The sequence below is a fragment of the Lepidochelys olivacea genome (assembly GCF_965140295.1).
Source record: "Lepidochelys olivacea isolate rLepOli2 genome assembly, chromosome: 20".
Classification (NCBI taxonomy): Eukaryota; Metazoa; Chordata; order Testudines; family Cheloniidae; genus Lepidochelys; species Lepidochelys olivacea.
Genome location: NC_140430.1, coordinates 18,832,870 through 18,846,497, shown reverse-complemented (window position 1 = coordinate 18,846,497; position 13,628 = coordinate 18,832,870). Strand labels below are relative to the sequence as shown.

The 13,628-nt window shown below is 43.2% G+C and overlaps 1 protein-coding gene across 3 annotated transcripts in view; it reads left to right on the top strand.

The window, feature by feature from the left end:
• The window catches only part of NFIX (nuclear factor I X), a 144,304-nt gene that overhangs the window by 25,849 nt on the left and 104,827 nt on the right, over positions 1–13,628 (top strand). The gene's annotated exons all lie outside the window — the stretch shown is intronic.

Here is a 13,628-nt window from a genome sequence, read left to right as displayed (position 1 = left end):
TCTGGTGATAGATTTGATCCCCCCCCCGCCCCGGTATACAATTTGTGGAGCAAAGAAATGCTGGATTTTGCTGTTAATTAAAACGGTGGATTTTTTTGGTGCGGGGGGCCGGGGAATTATCTTAACTCTTCAGCTCAGAGTTCCCTGAAAAGGCATTTCATATAATTAGCTTTGCTGGATGAACTCAAGTTGTCAAATTTAATATGGTGACATTTCTGAGTCGGCGGGGGGGGGGCACGGGACGGGACACTGTCTTGAAATGCAGCTAAGAAATTATTTTGTAACCACCCAAAAGCTTTTTTATTTTTCCACTCAAATAATTAAGAACAAACCAACCAACCAACACTTTGCAATTGAGTGAGGGACAAATCCAGCTGCTGCTGGGAAAGGGGGTGAAACCGGCTTAAAACAGGTCTTTGGAGCCGATCATGTAACTTCTTTGGAGGGGGGTTCGGACCCACGGAGGGGGAAAGCTGGACATCGGTATGTTTTTTAATGCCCCCAGAAGGAAGTTTCGTGAAGCGAACACACTTTGGCTTTTGTCTGTTTCAACTTTCCAGTTCCCCCAACCTGTCCCATAGCTGTGAAGCGTTTTACCAGGGACTCTAGATCCGACTCAGGTGGGGGAAAGTAACGGCTCCAATTCCATCTCCCAGCTCATCTTCTGAAAGGGAACGTGGCCCCCCAGCTAATCTACAGCCCTCCGAAGCCGGTATCCTTAGGCACGGCGGAGGACAGGGCAGGGGACTCCTGGACAGACCTTTCGCAGGTCTGCTTTTAAGAGTGGGGCAGGCAAGCCGAGCTCCCCTTAAACTCTGCACTAACTGACCCTAACTTCATGCCTCATTCGGAGGAATATTTTGTCATTATTTGATGCTCTTTAACAAATCCTCTTATGTTGAAATATTTTTCATTTATTTTTGTAAGAAGGGTATAATTTATGTCCTTTCCAAGATCTGATTATTTTTTTAAAGACCTTTTGTGTAGTTCAGTGCCCTTAAATATTTTAAAGTCCTTGTCAGTTACACATTGGCATTTTTTGTTTTTATTTTTTACATACAGCAACTCAGCTGTAAGGAAAACCAGGGCTTTATTTTTTTTTAAAATAATAACCCTAAAATGACATTGCACTTTTATTGTTTTAAATGACTTTTGCTTAAGCAGCAAGCCAAGGACATAGATGGGCTTGTGAGCAGCATGGATACACAGAAATGGGAGTTGCTTCTTAGCAAGGCATTGTTTTCTGTTCTATTTTCTTCCTTTCCTTTTTGCCATGCTGGCTGCAAATAATGTGAATCACATTTTTGAGGTTTGCCATGGATAGATCTTTCTAATTGGCTGTAATTTCTGTGGTTTGGGGCACTTTTGGAGAGCACAGTGAAGAAACTTTGCATATCTGTTTGCTCATTTGGTGGGAACAATGGTTTGGGGGGGATACAAGTTTTTTCAGTGGCTGGGAAAGTGTTCCTTTCCTTAATCAACAGTAAGTAATAAATGGAACGGACTATTATTATTGGTTATGGAAGAATATCATGAATTCACTTTAGTTTTGCCTTTAATTTTGGATTTGACATGAGATCAGGAGAATTATTACAATGACAATGAGCATTTGATTCTGAAAGAGCATTTGACTCTGAAAGAGGGGCAAAACCTTTCTGGGGGGTGTTTTTTAACTGGTGCAAGTTACTCTGGAGAGTTAGGGGTGGAACGATGTGGTCCCAGTATCTTTGTTTTGTTTTGGTAAAAAGGGGTGATGATGGCTCTTGATGGGCTCTATTAGGTCCTTTACACTTCAGTAGCAATTACTATCAATACCTAACAAATGATTGGCAGTTTTAGGTATGGAAATAAGCAACTAGCGCCTAATGTTTATGGATGAAAATGTCTCTATAAATATAAGGTATCTGGCATAGTATGTACATCTCTATAATTATATATACACACATATGTACGTCAGCGTGTACCTACGAGTGTGTGATACAGCTATAAATATATTTTTCTTAGGTATAATGTGTGTGTGTGTAATACAAATACGTACACAGACACTGAATCTAACATTTATATAATATAGTATACCGTGTGTGAACACACACATACTGTACTCAAGGTAACTTATATTTAAGAGTTTACATAGCATGATATCAATTGTATATACACACACACTATACCTAAAATACCTCGTATTTAATTTCTCTAAAATATAACTACCACACCTAAGATACGTGTGTGTGTATATTGTATACACATGCTCAGTCATTTATGTGATACCAGCCAATGTGTGTGCATGTCATATATAGGTGATACATATGAATTGGTGTGTAGGTAAATCGTGCACCTCTGTGTATAACACATGCAATACATAAAATATCATACATGTCTGTTGGAGGCCTGCATATTTTTGCAACATAATGATATATTGCGTTGCCCACTGCAACTAACAGCGGATAGCTTATAGTACTCATATGTGTCCAGAGAAATGTATTTTGCACAAGCAGCGTTGTTGGTCATGATGATTTTATTTATCAAGGCATCTCTCTTGTCACTCCACCACTCCCCACGATGCTCTGGGGTGCTATGTAACAATTAAAAGACAGTTGTTACCAATAAAACAATAATTACAACATCATTCCAGGGATTCAAACCTAAAAAAAACAAACCCTAAAAAAAAAAAAGATCAAACCAAAGAGGCTTTAAAAAACCAAAGCCAAACTAAGTGGGGTCACTTAATTAAAAAGAAAAAGAAAAAGTGAAGTGACAACAGTCAACTTCGTTATAATTTCACGATGTTTCGTTAGTTGGGCAGGAATCCATTTTTTGGGGAAGGGTGGGAGAGTTAGGCTGTAATGTTGCGTCATAATTCCTCCCCCCCTCCTCCAGGCCAAAACCTGCGTTTTTTGTAATGTCACAGGCTTGGAAAGAATATTTTTAGCATTCGGTACTGTATTTTATTTACATATATGTGTGTGTGTATGTGCCCAGATTTCTGTATAATTATCTAGCATTCGAGCCTACATTTTTAATGGCTATATATCTACCTCACATTAGGTCCTGTCTTTCTACATAGGTAGCATTACAAACTTGGCTAGTATCTTAATAACTAGAGAAACAGCATGAGAATCTCTGTCTCTCTCTATCCCCTCCACACTATCTGTCGGTCTGTCTGTATTTTTCACAAACTTTTCTAACAAGGCCTGCCATTTCTGGGATAAGTTTTGGAATATTTTTGGAGGGTTATTTTCTTGCATCTGTTTGTTCTTTAGTTCCTCTGTGTTCGTCCCGTCCTTGGGACCCTGCCAGCCTGGAGCGACCAGTTTCGTTTCTGTCTCAGGGAGGGAAAACCCAGCTTTCTTTTTCGGAGTCACCCCTTGTTTGTGCCCAGTGAATTAAATCCAGCCTGGCAGATTCCCCACTGCCCTTCTGCCCCTGCCTGGCTCACTTCTGAACTGATTTCCCTGGTTTCAGTTCCTGGAGGAGAGTGTTTTTTTCCCCTCCCCCCTTTCCTGTTATTTGCAATCTAAAATCACCCGCTGTCCCAGTTCAACCAGTGCAGTCTCTCCCGCTCCCTTCCCTAGGAGAGAGTCCCAAAGACTGGACCTGCGGCCTTGCTGAAGAGAAGTTCTGAACGAGGTTATTGTTGTAGGGCCCGATCCTGGGCACTCCCATATCGGCCCCTCGAACTGGATTTCTCGATCTTAGCACTCGGCAAGCCTGATCCTGCTGTCCCGATCAACAGAGGGCCTGATCCTCTGTTGGTGTAAATTGTTGCATGATAATAGTGTACGCTATTGGTGAATCTGGCCCCAAAAGCTTGGCCTCGGAAGCAGTCTGGGACCCCGAGTTTGAAATAATGTGCTAGAAGTGGGGAAGTTCTGGCCTGGCTGAAGTTGGTGGGAGAGATTTAAGAGGGGCAGAATCCACAGAAGAGCTTTTCAGGAGGGGTGCAGGGTTGTCATGATGGAGGCGAAAAAATTATCAAACTACCTTCCATGTCGCATGTCTTTGGTGCCACTTGCTTTTTAAGTGGCATCTGCTCTGTAAGTGTTTATTTTATTGTTGGATGAAGGAGAACTCTCGTCTGCTTACTAACAGTTCTGCAGTTCACCTGGCCCAATTCCATCACTCCTAAGTGTTCGTATTCTTCTTCTTCTTCTTTTTTTTTGCTAACAATCAGCTCTGGGTTTTATTTTTTTCAAAGATTTTTTCCCCCCGATCCCTGTGACGTTGCAAATATAAAATAAAATACACATCTGCTAGCTAGGAGGAGTTGGAGGAGCATGTTTGAAATACATAGAGAGAAGACCGAGAAAGAGAGCCAAGGCGTTGAGTTTTTGGTTTTTTAAGCCAACGCTATTTTGGTGGGGACTTTCGAGTCATTGCAAAAATTATTTTTTTTTTTTGACTATTTGCCATTCTGATAACTGACTTAAATCAGGCAGGTTATTTGTATTTCATTTTGGCCTTTATGTGCTGATATGCGATCTTGTGTGTGTTTGATATAATGTATGTGTGTATATATAAGTGGGTATACATGTTTTTATATAATAATAATAATTAATAATATTTAACTCTTATGTCGTGCTTGTCATATGTAGGTCTCAAAGCACTTTATATAGACAAACACACACACACACACGTGTATTATAGATCCATTTTTTATATATCTATATCACACGTACGTACGTGTATATATATATTATATATATACACAGACTTCTTAAATTTGATTTGGAATGTGTAATCAATATTGTTTTTGTATGTGGTTAGTGTGTGTATATGTTATATGAGGTGTCTGTAAAATACAAGTATATACAGTATACATCCATGCACACATATATATTATGTAGAATCATATATTAAATATTTGTGTGTACACTGTACACATTGTAGATAATATGTGGCCCTGTATGTAGTACGTATGATGCGTTTATATAGTCTAATCACATATACATCCTAACCACGCATATATACAGTAGAACCTCAGAATTATGAACACCAAAGTTAAGAACTGACCAGTCAACCACACACCTCATTTGGAGACAAAAAAAAAAAAAGCAAATACAGTACATATGGGTGTGTTAAATGTAAACTACTTTAAAAAAAAAAAAGGGGGACAGTTTAAATAAAAAAGATTTGACAAGGTGAGGACACTGTTTCTGTGTTTGTTTAATTGAAATTCAGATGGTTAAAAGCAGCGTTTTCCTTCTGCATAATAAAGTTTAAAGCTGTATTAAGTCAACGTTCAGTTGTAAACTTTTGAAAGAACGATCCTAACGTTTTGTTCAGAGATACAAACATTTCCGAGTTACAAATGCCCTCCATTCCCAAGGTGTTCGTAATTCTGAGGTTCTACTGTATAATATGGATTTGCGTATAATAATGCATATGCAATATACAGATTTTATATGATATATATATTGTGTATGTTTATCACAAATATATACATGCCATACACACACATAATACTAGATGGGTCTGTTTATATATCGTGTGTGTATTATGTATAGACCCACTATTCCTGTATGTATAATATAGGTTTGTATATCGTATGTATGGTGTGTGTGCGTGTATATATGTGAATGTTGAATATACACACAATACTCATTATGTATAACACACACACAAATTACACATACCTCATAATGTGTGTACATATGTATACATCACACATAAAAACATCAGCCGATGTTTGTAAAAGTGACCGGTGATCTGAGGCATTTCACACTTTCAGATCAGGCTCTGTGCGGAGCCTTGTGTTCCACACTGAAATCACTCCAATTTAGGCCTGCGGTGTGCAGTCCTGCACCCCTGTAGCTGTGCCTCCAGATATCCTATATGTTCTCTATCAGCGTGTGGCTATCATGTTATATGTGATTCTAGCATTCGAATATATCCAATCACACACACAAACAACCTACTGTATAAAATGAATCTAGTATCTGGGTCAGTGTCTAATATGTGTGCATGTGTACTCTAGCCTAGCTATACATGTCAGCCATTAAAGCAATTATTCGTTACACATTCCAAATCCAATTTCCTTAATAAGTTGGCGTTCTTTTCACCCCCCTTTCAAATGCATTTTGAACCCTCTGTTTTCTAACGTTGGGAATTAAGGGGGGATTTTTCTGCTTGCATGACTTGGCGGCCTTCTAATAAAGGGAACAGAGTTTGGGCCTTTCTGACCCACCTAAAATTGGCAGGCAAATCTTTGGGGAAGTGCATTTTCACTGGCCGGAGAGTTGGACAATCGGTGTGGTTAGCTGGGCCATCAGTCCCTATTCCTCCATCTGGTTGTATTTTGAAAGATATTTGCTTGCACACACATGTAGCTGTGCAGATGGAAAATCCAGCTCGCTTACTCCTTATCTTGGCCTGTTTTGGAGGAGCCTCCCGAACACGAATGGGTTTTATATAGCAAATCCTTGCTCACCTTTTCCTCTCTCAATTTTCCTTGACTGTTCCTCAGGTTGATTCTGTAAATCCTCACTATTGGATGCAGTCATTTGTTGACCTGACTGGTGTTACCACTGTGCCTGCTAGCAAGCCCTGGCAGCGTTGGACCTTATTTATTTAGAAAATCATAGAAAGATGTGGCCTGCTTTGGGTAACCCAACCAATCAAACAAACCGACTAACAAAAACCCTACAGGTCGTTTGAAAGCAGCCCCATCCAAAACGCTATTGTGAGACATTTTGCCCCACGGGTATGACTCTTCCCTCCTGATCTTCAGAGCAGAATTTGTTACACGAGGAGCTTTTGGGGGGAAAAAAGAATTCAGGACGATAACTTATTTCAGTCAGTTCGGGCTCTAGCCGAAGTCCATGGGAGTTTTGCCAGTGGTCTTTTCTAAAAAAAGGCATCGGAAAGATTGGAGCAAAGAGTGGGTTTTTCAGACTTTGGGGAAGGAGGTGGGAAAAGAGTCTGACTGTTGAAGGAGTTAAGGTACTTGCAAGGGAAATGAAAGCATAAAAATATTACACACACACACACACAAAGAATGAAACAATGAGCTGAACAGGGAGAGTGAAATTAGCGAAGCCTATAAATAAACATTTATGCAGTGTTGAGACAGTATTCAGGTGAGTTTACAAACAATTCATTAAGATATTTATAAACTTTCACAGTTTGGGGCTATCAATAGAAACTTAATTACAAACTGTAAACAACTTTCCATTCTCATTGGAATGCCAGCCCCTGGCTTACGAAATGGGCAGTTTCTCGGTTTTCTTACTGAGCAAAAAAAAATTTTTTACAGTAGAAAATGGAAAAATGAAAGGTCAGTTTGACTGTTTTTTCCTTTTCTTTTGCTGATTTTTTAAAGTGGAAACTTTCCTCTGAAAGTCCTTGTTTGTTTGTTTTGTTAATTTTTATATTTTAATGTGCTCTGGGAACTGGGATATAGTTTTTTAATTTTGAAGGCAAATACACTCCACATTTTGTTTTTTAAGGAGTAAGGGTCTATACAGTGAGAAGTTAGCCAGCCAGTGCAGATGTAATTTTTTAGGTTCCTCTATAAACTACAGATGTCTACATATCTGTGTATTATTACTACTCTCTGTGCATATTTCATAGACAAAACGGCAAGGCATGAATATCTGCAATGCAAACACACACTCACACTCAACAATACAATATATATTTATATATGAGCTCTATATACTGTAGATCCATAACTGTCAATAGAGCTGAGGATCTGACCCTGTAAGTTTATATGATCTAAAAGTGCCAAAGAGGAATCTGTGGTGAAAGTACAGGTCTTAGGATGGTGGGTACGCTTGGATCAATGACTCACATGAGTCTTGTCCGACTGCCGAGTCCAGGAACTTTTGTGGAATAAGGACGGCTTTATCGCAGCATTAAGGATGAGGATTTTAAACACGGCTGCTGGCCAAATTTTGCGGCCTTTACTTAGGAACATCACTTACTGAACTCAAGGAGAGTTTGCTGGATCAGAATTAAGCCCAGATATTTATAGTATGTTGAGGGGTGCGGCCGTTCACAACAAGCACAAAAATTTTATTTTACCATGGATTTCTGATTGTCATTTTTAGATTATATAAGTACATAGAGTGTGTGCACAAACACACACACTCAGCAGCACTTTAATACAAAGTAAAAGATCAGTAAATACACGCGCAAACTGAACAATACAAATAAGTGTTTTCCTGTGTTTTATTGCTATAAAAATGCACAATATCTTCAGCTGCTGTTTGTGTGTGTTTTTACACACATGTATTAGCAGCTGTGTATAAAGTACACAGATAATACGTAGCTATAGATATAATTATACACACGTGCGTACAGTGTACCCCTTTACATGTGTGTATGGCATATGAGTGTGTAAATACATATTTACAGGGAAATGCTTTCAACTTTCGCTATAGCTGTCCCTTCCACAGATGCTGCAGTGTACTGGGTGTGCTCAGATATAGATTTACAAACAAAGTGTGATGACTGTTTGGTGTTCCACTCTTCGGGTATTAATCTGTATAGAGAACGTGTGTGCTTGTGCATGTGTGTGTTTGTGCGTCTGTGTGTAATCTATACACTGAAACCTTGTTTATTTGAGCTTTGATTCTCCAAATAACTCCTTTATCCAGAATGAGGTCATGTTCCCCCGTGTATGCTAACAACGTCAGAAAGTCCCCAGCTTATCCAAGCCTCTGCTTATCCATATTAAATTCCCGGCCCCTTGTGTGGTTTGGGGAACGAAGGTCTCTCCGTGGCACAATGTGTGTCCAATGTGTGATCGCTCGGTGGGCTTGTCTTCATTTAGGATTTCTGGATTTCAGGCTGCTCTGCTGGCCTTTTCCTTCCCAAACCGTGTTTCCAAATCTCAGAGTGGAGCCTGGGGCTGACGCCTCAGCTGGTGTCTGTCATCCTAGTTCCACCAAAGTCGGTAGAGCTAGGCTGATTGACCCCAGCTGAGGATCCAGCCCCAGATCCAACATGTCTCTGTCTTTACTCTCTTCCTTCTCCTTTGAGAGAGGCATTTGCCAAGTGAAAACATTCCCAATATGGGGAGGAGGGTAGTTGCTGTTTACTCCGTTGCTTTCATTAGTACGCATTTAGGATGAGTCTATAATCACGGTGTAAAGGTGTAAAACAGCCCTTGTAGGATTTCCCCCCCACATTGGATTAGCAAAATGTGCTGGAAGTCCTTAATTACTCGTTAGGTTGCTTTTATTGTTGTCCATTATTAACTCCTTTCCTGAAACTGACCTTTTTTCCATCTGCCCCTCTCCTTTCCTCCTCCACTAGTGATCTCACTTGGACTTGATTTCTATAACAAACTCTCAAACTTTCCTTGCTGCCTTCGACAGAGAAAGAGCTGGGAATAGCATTCCCCCGCTCCCTCCCAGGCCTCTGGTCCCATGGCCCCACCAAAATATCAGCCGCTCTCTTTGGTTCTTCACCAGCCTCAGTTAAATGGAAGTGGGGCATTCATTGCGAAACTGAGAGAGTCCGTCCAAATAAGGGAAGGTGCAAAAGAAAAATGATTTTGGGGCCTGTTTGAGCATCTGTCTGGGATCAGAAGCTTTTTTGGTTTAAATATCACGGATATATTTTGATTCTTTTTACTTGGCATGCTTTTGTTTTGTTGAGTTTTTAAAGCAAATTAAATTATTGAAAAGGCCTGGAATTGTAAAGGGGATAGAGAATTGGGGGGAGGTGCGGTGGGGGGAATGGGAATCTGAATAATTGATGGGAAGCAAAAAGCTTTCTTGAAAAAAGCTGGATGCCAACTCAATCCCTTCTGGAAAAGGGGGGGATTTTGTCTGGCTTTTAACAGAGCCTCCCCCCCCCAACAACCCCCCCCAGTTTTGCGGATGGTTTCCCTGTGCGGTGCATGACACGGAAGAAATGCTGCCAGTGGGAAGCGGCAAATGAATCTAAATTTATAATCTGCAGCCGTGCAGCGGCCGCTGGCGTGAAGTTAGTCGGTGCCACAGAGCGACTTTGCTTCTGCTGCCCCGAAGGCAGATTGCGGCTTTTGGGTCTCGCACATGTGTGTATGATGGTGCCAGCGTCCTCTGTAAGCAGGTTGGCCGCAGAGGCTCGGTGTGGTGCACTGGTAGCTTAGATTCCTGACGGTTGTTACTACCTTGGTCTACTCTAGGTTCTGTTGTTGGGTTTAGTGTGCGGGTGCTGGGTGGGGTCTGTGGCCTGTGCAGGAGGTCAGCCTGGAGGATCTGCCCTTAAACTCTGATTCCATGCATTGTAGGAGTGCCCGGGGCTCAGAATCCAAACAGAGGCGAATGAGCTTGAGCACAAAAGTGGCAAAAACGGGGCCGGCTGCCCCGCCCTTGGAAACGATTCCTGTCCCTTTGCGCTGATTTGTTTTTAAATCCGGAAATAGGCAATTAATTTACAGCGAGAGCTTGTCCTTGTGCCGGGTGCATGGGGGAGTGAATGAGAGTCAGAGGTGGTGGTGAGGGGTATAGACTAAGGATCTAGATGGAAAAGAATACAAGTGGGTTATGGATCAAGACCCCTTTGTGTGTGTGTGTGGGGGGGGGGCATTGGAAATGTTTTGGAATCCTGAGTGTGAATATACTGTGCAGTATAGATGGCCATCTCTACCGGAGCATGAGTCTGTGTGTCTACCTTCTCTCTGTAGATAAATATCCAGTGGTCATTGTCTGAATTCCAGGTGCCTGCAAATATAATGTATAGACTCTGTAACTGGCTGGATGAGGGAATATATACATACAGTCTGTTTATGTAAGAGTGGGTATATAAACGTCTGTAGCGCAAATATTCTGCAGTCTGAATTCTCTCTGTGTGAGTGTATATAATATATTCTTCTGTCTAAATATATTATATACAGGAGACTCTCTCGAAAAAATCTTAACTAGCACGTTCCATCCGTAGATCTCAAACTGCTTTACATCGAGGGTCAGTATCATCATCCCCGTTTTATAGCTGGGGAAACCGAGGCACAGAGAGACGTGAGTAGCAGGCGTTCACCCAGCAGGCCAGTAGCGGAGCTGGAACAGAACCCAAGGTCTTGAGTCCAGTGCTCTACCACCTAGGCCGGGCTGCCACGTTACAATCACTGTATCTCTGTCAGAGGGTGCATGTAATTGTCTGATTTCTATAGCTAGAATGTCCTGCCACTGCTTAGCCTGAACTCCGTTAATTTGTTTTATCTCCTCTATCTCTGTCGACTTAAATACCCTCCAGCCATTGCCGTCTCTAAAGCACATTGCGCTATTTTATGTTTGTTTATTACTACATGCATTCATAAGCTGCCCATCTCCGCGGCATCTGGGCTGCCACTAGAATACCAGGAGAGCACAGCGAGGCATTTCTCAGGTCCGGTGCTCTGGGCAGAGGGGTGGATTTGGAGCTCATGGTTCGTTTCCACAGGGTGGCAAATACTTTCCCATTTCGTATGCACTCGCTGCCAAACCCGTTGCTAATAGGCTGTTAAGCTTCAATGGCCAGTGCCGTAGCCCTCAGAGCTCTGAGTTCCCCTATAATTAACCCTCTAAAAAGCAGGCCAACGGGTGATCTCAGGAAGGCTACGAGTCGCCACCCGTTAACCTAACTCCTCGGGAACAGGGCTTTACCAGTGACTTTCTCTAGTTTTTTTGAGGATGTGACAGGAGCAAGGGCAACGTGCCGGTGGGGCCGAGGAGCCCCTTGAGCAAACCACCCCAACCTTGTGCTGATCCCTCAGCCCTTGCGCCTGATAAGCAGGCTCCGGATGAGGCTGCTGGGGCAATCGGGGATGGTGAACCTGGAGTGGTTAGCCAGGCCATGTGCGGGTTGAGAGTGGGGCTGATTGCGCTCTGTAATACGTGGGAGGGGGAGCCCAGCGACGGGGAAGAGCCAGGGAAGCTGTAGGACAATGTTGGCTCAAGAACAAATGGGGATAAACTGAGGCTGGAAATAGGGAGACGGTTTCGAAGCTCCAGAGCCGGGAGGGTCTGGAGCAGCCTCCCATAGGAGCAAAGGGCCTCCCTGGTTTGGAGCTGGGTGAGTTTGTGACGGGCGGCCTGCAATGGCAGGGACTGGGTGCACTGACCCCGGCGGTCCCGCCACTCCCCAGCCATTTTCCAAACTGTCGGCTTGTAGAGTCCTCTGAGCAATGGGCTTTTCGGCCAAGAGTTCTGCTCTCGGGATTAAGCCTTCCAAAAAGAGCTCTGGCAGAACGAACACCTCACGCGGCTCGGCGGGACCCAGGTTCGAGGGCTGATACCCAGTCCCCGAGTCCCCAGGCACCTGCACTTTGCACCTTTCTTTGCTGTGTGCTCCTCATGTGTTTCAACACACCGAGGCCCAGTGCAGTAACTCTGAAAGCCGTGCTGCTCAGACCCCCGAGTGGGTGCAGCCCCCGAGGTTCAGTCCACGGAGATAAGTTCAGGTTGGTGCTGCAGGGACAGCTCCAGTCACCCTTCCAAAACGAGATAAGAACAGGCACCATGTACTGGCTAGATCTTTTATCTGCCTGGTTCTCTCTGGAACTGCTGGACCAACTGACCCCAAACTTGCCCCACTCACATGAGCTGAATGAAAACTTTCAGACTAACCTCTTTTCTGGCAAAAAATGTACATTCGTGGAGAGTACTTTTGTGACTTTGTATCAGTTTCACCAAATTGTTTTGGTTTAAAGAGGGGAAAAAGCTAAAAAAAAAAGGGGGGGGGGCGGAATGTGGTTTTGACAGGTTCGAAAGGCGATGGCCCAGGTTTTCCGTTCAAAGTGACTTTTTGTTTGAACGTTTCTTTTACTTTTATTTTTTATCTACTTCAAAATGCTTAGAAATGGTTGAAATCAGAACTAATTTATTTTTGTAAAAAGTTGATGAATGAAAAAGTCTAAAAATGTCATTTTGTCTTGATCAGAACATTTTGATTTTGCAAGAGCAAAATGCTTCTGTTCCACCCAAAGCAAATGATTCTTTTGCCTTTTTGATTAACCCCAAAATTTGGAAAAATTTAGTTGTTGGGCTGAATCCACCCCCCGGTTTTCCAGACTCACCAGTGAACCGAAACATCCAGGCTTTGCACGCCTCCACTGCTCACCCTACCCTGGGGAGTTACAGCAATTTTCGAGACAAGCAGAGCATGCTTGTGGATTTTAGAGCACTTTGAAACATCGCTGGTTGACTGAGCCTTAACTATGGTCTCACCCTGCCCCAGTGTGTGGCTGTCTGCTCACGTAGCCAGCTGGTGCAGCGTGGGGCTGGGCTGGGCTGGGACCCCCTCTGCACTGATCCACAGAGGATACGAGTTGTTACAGTGCCAAGTGGCAGAGGCCTGGCTCTTTAGCTCACGCTGTAGCAGCAGGGAGGGTTTCGCTCTGGAGGTCCCCGGTTCAATCCTGGCTGCATCAGCTAAGATGGTGACTGGCCCACTTGCAAGCCGATCCCAGGGGAGCTAGGTGCGGGGATGGGGGAGCAGGAATTGGCAGCAGGAGGTGTGGGGCGGTCAGTGGGGCGGCGAGGCTCATGGGTTTGGGATCAGCGCTTGTTCCGTTTGGTCTGGCAGCCAGTGATGAGACTGGGGAGGGAAGGGTCCGAGCACCCTGCACGGCTGGGTAGGGCGCAACCAATTGTGGCTCGGGGGTGAGAGCCAGCTCTGGATTTAGCCCATGTCCCCCCCCTTAATAAACTTTCCCCAAG